This window comes from Bos mutus, chromosome 18 (genome assembly GCF_027580195.1).
Source record: "Bos mutus isolate GX-2022 chromosome 18, NWIPB_WYAK_1.1, whole genome shotgun sequence".
NCBI classification, from domain to species: domain Eukaryota; kingdom Metazoa; phylum Chordata; class Mammalia; order Artiodactyla; family Bovidae; genus Bos; species Bos mutus.
Window position 1 is genome coordinate 2,045,778 of NC_091634.1, and position 6,534 is coordinate 2,052,311.

Here is a 6,534-nt window from a genome sequence, read left to right on the forward strand (position 1 = left end):
CTGGAAGGCTTGGAGGGAGGAAAAAGCCCGAGAGTTCATTTGGTAACTAATTTTAAAACGTTGTTGTCGCTCAGTCGTGTCCGACTCTTTGCGACCCCAAACACTCCAGGTTCCCTGCCCTTCACTATCTCCCGGACTTATCTCAAATCCTGTCCATCGAGTCACTGATGCCATCCAACCATCCTGTCCTCTGTCGTCGCCTGTCCTGTCCTCCATCTTTCCCAGCATACGGGTCTTTTCCAGTGAATGGGCTCTTCACATCAGGTGGCCAAAGTATTGGCCAGGTGGCTCAGTGGTAAAGAATGGGCCTGCCGGACAGGAGACGCGGATTCGATCCGTGTGTCAAAGAGATCCCCTGGAGAAGGAAATGGCAACCCGCTCAAGTATTCTTGCCTGGAGAATCCCATGGATGGAGAAACTTGGTGGGCCATATACTCCATGTGGTCGCAGAGAGTCCGACACGACTTAGGGACTAAACAGTTTTAAAACATTGTAAAAAAAAATGCTGAAATACTTGCAGATTATGAAGGAAAATACAGAATCAGCAAAAAGGTTTTGAAGGAGATGTCAAAGAGTTTTCTGTTATGAGATGATATTTCTCGGCTTAGATCTCTAGCTACAGGTAGTTCAACTTTGGTTTGTGAAAGCGTGAGAAGCCCTGAACTTTGCCCATCCCGGAACATAATGGTCTGATATGGTGGGAAGTCCAGTGGATCTGCTCAGTTCAGTTCGGTTCAGTCGCTCAGTCATTTCCGACTCTTTGCGACCCCATGAATTGCAGCACGCCAGGCCTCCCTGTCCATCACCAACTCCCGGAGTTCACTGAGACTCACGTCCATAGAGTCGGTGATGCCATCCAGCCATCTCATCCGCTGTCGTCCCCTTCTCTTCCTGCCCCCAGCTGAGACCCTGTTAAACCTGGCCTGTGAATGAGGAAAGCATTTCTGTGCAGGGTGATACACTCCTGAGCCAGACCCAGCCCAGCGCCCTGGCCTCTGAGTTGTCCTAGAATACGCCCTCTTGCATCTGCCTTCTTGAAACGTTTTTCTGAAATCTGTGCATATTCACGTTGTTGCACGTCTGAAGAATGCTTTTCTCTAAGTTAGTTTCAAAATGTAATTTAAACCCAATAAAAATACCAGTACTGTTTCTCCATTGGAAATAGGTTGATACTAAAGCTCAAAGTAAAAAGTAAACTTGCAAAAATGGCTAAGAACATTCTGAGAAAGGAAAGCTATAAAGTATGCTAACATGACCAGATATTAAACATATTAAAGAGGGTCTATAATTGTAACTACTGCGTGGTATCGGTTCATGAATTGTTAGATGGGAGAGACTAGACTGTCCAGAAATATCAAGTGCAGAGGGAAATCTACTGTATATAAATGTAGCATATCACTGGGATAAAAATGGATTTTTTAATAAAAAAGCTTGTGGAATAATTGGATAGTCAGTTGGAAAAAAATAAAATTATATTAATACCTCACATAATGCAAAAGAATAAACTCCAAATTGGCTTGAGTTCTAATTTAAACAGCAGACATGTACAGAGGTGAATTCCCTTATGACTTGGATGTGTGGAAAGACTTTCTGATTTAAAAATCCAGATGTAATAAAAGACTGCTGCACTTGAGAACTTGAGAGTGGCATTGAAACATGTATAATATCGTGTGTGAGGCAAGTCGCCAGTCCAGGTTTGATGCACGAAACTGGATGCTTGGAGCTGGTGCACTGGGATGACCCAGAGGGATGGTACGGGAAGGGAGGAGGGTTCAGGATGGGGAACATGTGTATACCCGTGGCGGATTCATGTTGATATATGGCAAAACCAATACAATATTGTAAAGTTAAAAAATAAAATTAAAAACAAAAAAAAAACTAAAGCACCTATGTAAGGCAAAATACACCGTAAGCAAAGGCGAAACACAAATGACAAAATTTTTACAAGTTTATGAATCTCAGATAAGGAGCTAACATTCCTAATAAGTAAAAACCAAAAGCCAAAAAATGCAGCCTCTGAACTCAATTTAGTAGATTGTTTTTCATAATAGCTTTGGAATCGTGATTTGGAAACTATTTTATGTGCATTATTGTTATTGCTTAGTTGCCAAGTCATGCCTGACTCTGCGACCCCATGGACTGCAGCACGCCAGGCTTCCCTGTCCTTCACTGTCTCCCAGAGCTTGCTCAAACTCATGTTCATTGAGTCGGTGATGCCATCCAACCATCTCATCCTCTGTTGTCCCCTTCTCCTCCTGCCCTCAATTGTTCCCAGCATTGGCTTCTTTAGAATTGAGCAACTGAATAAATGCGTTGATTTGTTGGTGGCCAATGTTTTACTGTGGGAAAAGAGAGATATAAATAAAGGATAACAGAAGATAAAGAACCACCCCATGATGTTGAGTTGGTGCGCACTCATGATTAAAAATAGGTTTGTGCAGCTCACTGAGATCAGTGTTAACACCCATAGTGATGGCATGCTAAGATCAGGTACTCATGATAGATTCGGTGGAAGTGGCACTTGGCCTTTATGATCTTCCTCCCAAAACACAGAGCCTCCTTTTGATGACAGCATGGCAGACAAATGGCAGTCCGTGGACACCGGACAAAACACCTGCCCTGAACGCCACGAAAGTGGAGGGCGGTCATTGTAAACAAGGAGAGTCTGAGAAACCATCACAACTAGAAGGGGCCTACTGAGACACAACTGAAAATAAGTATCCTGAGTGAGATCCTGGAAAAACCAGAGGACATCAGATAAAGTGGGAGAGAGAAAGTGTGGACTTTAATAATAATGCATCCGTGTTGGTTCATTAATTGTTAAAAAAAATTAACCAAAACTGGGTGCAGAGTATGTGGGAACCTTCTGTACTATCTTTGCAGTTTTTCTGTAAATCAAAAACTTCTAAAATAAAAGTTGATTTGAATTAATTAGTCTTACTCTTTTTTTTTAAGTGTGTGTTTGTATAATTTTCTACTTCTCTATTTGGTGAAGGAGCGTAGAAGCAATGATGCCTCAGTGCAATAAGCAGACCTTGGTCTCTAAATACCATTCTCTAATAAAAAGGAACCAAAGCTTATTGGGGTGATGTCTGATTCCAGGATGATGGCAGGGAAAGTACAAAATGAGAATGGAATATCTTCTTATGCCCAAAAGTGGGGAGATGCTAAAAACATATCACAGAGGATCCCCTGCCCACAAGTGCAGTGGTCTTATATAGTACAAAACTTGCCATCCCACTTTATATACAAATAGAAAACTAGATAATATGTAGGAAACAAGTTTTTTCAGGTACTGGACACCTGGTAATGTGAGACTTTGGTCCCTGAGAGAGGGGAGAATAAATGACTTCTATAGGAGCAACGGCTTTCTCTCTGGAGGCATATTGCAGACAATACAGGAAGGAGGAACGCAAGCAGAGCACACCAGATTTCCTAAAGTGAGACAAACAGCAGAGCTGGGGAAACTCAGGTAACTGGAATTTGCCAAGCGGAGTGTGGAAGAGGAAGGAAGGATGGGAGGGAGGTACTCGGAGAAAGAGCTCCAGAAATATGCACAGGACTCTCCCTGAGTTCTTAAGCTGTGCATGTATCTATTTAAAGGGAAATTCTAGAATGTGCAAAACTGTAGGGACAGAAAGATGAGTGGTTGCTGTGGTCCACAGGTTCAGGGAAAGTTGGAAAAGGAATGGAAGGGGAATTTGGGGGATGATGGAAATCTTGCATACCTTGATTGAGTTGGTGATCACATGGATGTAGATATTTGTTGAAGCTCTTTGAAGCATATTCTCCAGGATTCCGTTTGAGGAGGGCTTTTGTGGGCATAACTATGACAATCTGAGCGTCAGTATAATTAGAGTAACAGTGCGCTGCTGCTGCTAAGTCACTTCAGTCGTGTCTGACTCTGTGCGACCCCATAGACGGCAGCCCACCAGGCTCCCCCATCCCTGGGATTCTCCAGGCAAGAACACTGGAGTGGGTTGCCATTTCCTCCTCCAATGCATGAAAGTGAAAAGTCAAAGTGAAGTCGCTCAGTCGTGTCCGACTCTTAGTGACCCCATGGACTGCAGCCTACCAGGCTCCTCTGTCCATAGGATTTTCCAGGCAAGAGTACTGGAGTGGGGTGCCATGGCCTCCTCCAGAGTAACAGTATAAGTGAACATATTTCATATATTCATACTAAAATAAGTGATGACTGAATGAGGAGAGAAAGAACTTACAGAATTTCAACCAGTGAATGTAGAAGGAATGATAGATCTATAAGATATCTTCAGCCATCCTGATTCTAAAGCTGTTGCTGAAGATTGATAACAGGATATCTTTGTAGTCTCAAATTTAGCTCCTCACAGATAACTGGCTACAAAAACAAAAGTAGTCACTTTAGAGCGCTCGCCGATAATCAGATGCTTCGAATCTGCAACTGTCTTCTGGACTGTAGGTTCTCAAGGTTGTGAAGTTCAGTCTTGCTGTGCTCAGTCACTTCTTGGTTTAATAAAGTAGCCAGATCTTGTCTCTAAGATTTTGATGTTTTTTGTTCATAATGAACTTTTTACATTGATCTTTATTTTTAAAAACATTTCATCGATGTATCGTGTGTTCTGGTTTCTGGTTCTGTTTGGGTTTTTGGTGCCCCCTTAAATGTTATGTGTGAAGGAGCGCTCCACTCCCTGAGATGTAGTTCTGGGCGTTCAAATGAGGGGGAGGAGCAAAGGAGGAGTGCGAGAACAGAGGCGCTGCGGGAGCTGAGGACATTCTGCCCTACTCTCAGGGTCCCCTCCCTTTCGTTCTTCAGTGGCTAACGTGTTAGTCGCGTCCGACTCTTGTGACCCCATGGACTGTAGCCCACCAGGCTCCTCTGTCCATGGAATTTACCAGGCAGGAATACTGGAGTGGGTCATCATTTCCTTCTCCAGGGGATCTTCCTGACCCAGGGATCGAACCCAAGTCTCCCACATTGCAGACAGGTTCGTTAGCGTCTGAGCCACCAGGGAAGCTCTTCTTTGGAGGTATTTCAGCATATTCACAGGGTTGTGTAACTATCAGCACGACCTAAACTTGAAACATTTTCATCACCAAAGAAGAAAGCCTGATGTTCCTGCTCATTCTTCATTTCCTCCCCTCAGCCCAAACAACCACGGATTTACTTTCTCTGACATTTTTGCCTATTCTGGATATTTCATATCAAATGGGCTCATACAATACGTAGTCTTTTGTGACTGGCTTTTCACATAGTGTAATGTTTTCAAGGTTCATCCTTGTAGCTTGGTGTCAGTACATCATTGCTTTTATTACAGTCGATGACTGAATAATAAGGGCATTTGGGTTGTTTGCACTCTGGCCATCATGAATAATGTTCCAACCATCATTATTATTAATGAGCTGTTATTAATGGCTGTTAGGAACCATTTGTGTACTAGTTTCTGCATGGATGTGTGTTTTCATTTTTCTTAGGTATATATACATCTATGACTGCAATTGCTGGGTCACGTAGTAACTCTAGCTTTTTAAGGAATGTCTGGAATGTTTCTGCAAGGCAGCTACTTCATTTTAAATTCCCACTGGCAATGTATGAGGTTCAGCGTCTCCACATCCTCACCAACAGTTTGTCTGACTTTTTGATTCCAGCCATTTTTGTGGGTGTGAAATGGCAAGTCATCATGGTTTTGATTTAAATTTCCCTAAGGACTGATGTGGAGAAGGCAATGGCACCCCACTCCAGTACTCTTGCCTGGAAACTCCCATGGACGGAGGAGCCTGGTGGGCTGCAGTCCTTGGGATTGCTGAGGGTCAGACACGACTGAGCGACTTCCCTTTCACTTTTCACTTTCATGCGCTGGAGAAGGAAATGGCAACCCACTCCAGTGTTCTTGCCTGGAGAATCCCAGGGACGGGGGAGCCTGGTGGGCTGCTGTCTATGGGGTCGCACAGAGTCGGACACAACTGAAGTGACTTAGCGGCAGCAGCAAGGACTGATGATTTGAGCATCTTTTCAAGTGCTTTGGACTTCGTTTATATTCTTTGGAGAGATGTCTGTCCATATCCTTTGCCCATTTTAAAATTGTGTTCAGGTGCTAAAGCAATTTATTGGAGGAAGAATAGCATTTTCAACAAATAATGCTGGCACCATTGGACATCCACAGCAACAAAAGAACTTCGACCTCCGCCTGTTATAAAATTTAACTCAAAATAGAGTACAGACTTAAATTTGCTCCAGTATTAATCCATGAAAAAACAAATATATCTTCATTGTGACAATGAGAGCAAAGTAAATGGGTCCTTCTGTCTCGGATTCTATACTCTAGTACTCAAGATCATGTACTTAGACTACTCCATTAAATTTAATGTGCTAGGCAGACATCTGCTGATTATTGATTTGAAAATGATAAATTTGTTTTTTATGCAAGTCACAGTAAATTTTGATGCAAGCTTTGTAGAGGGTTCTGCCAACAGAAGCTTAAAAGGTAATAGTTGAAAACAACAAAAAAAATGTTATCACCTATCTTCTTCAAGGTAAAGATGCCCATACATCTTTAT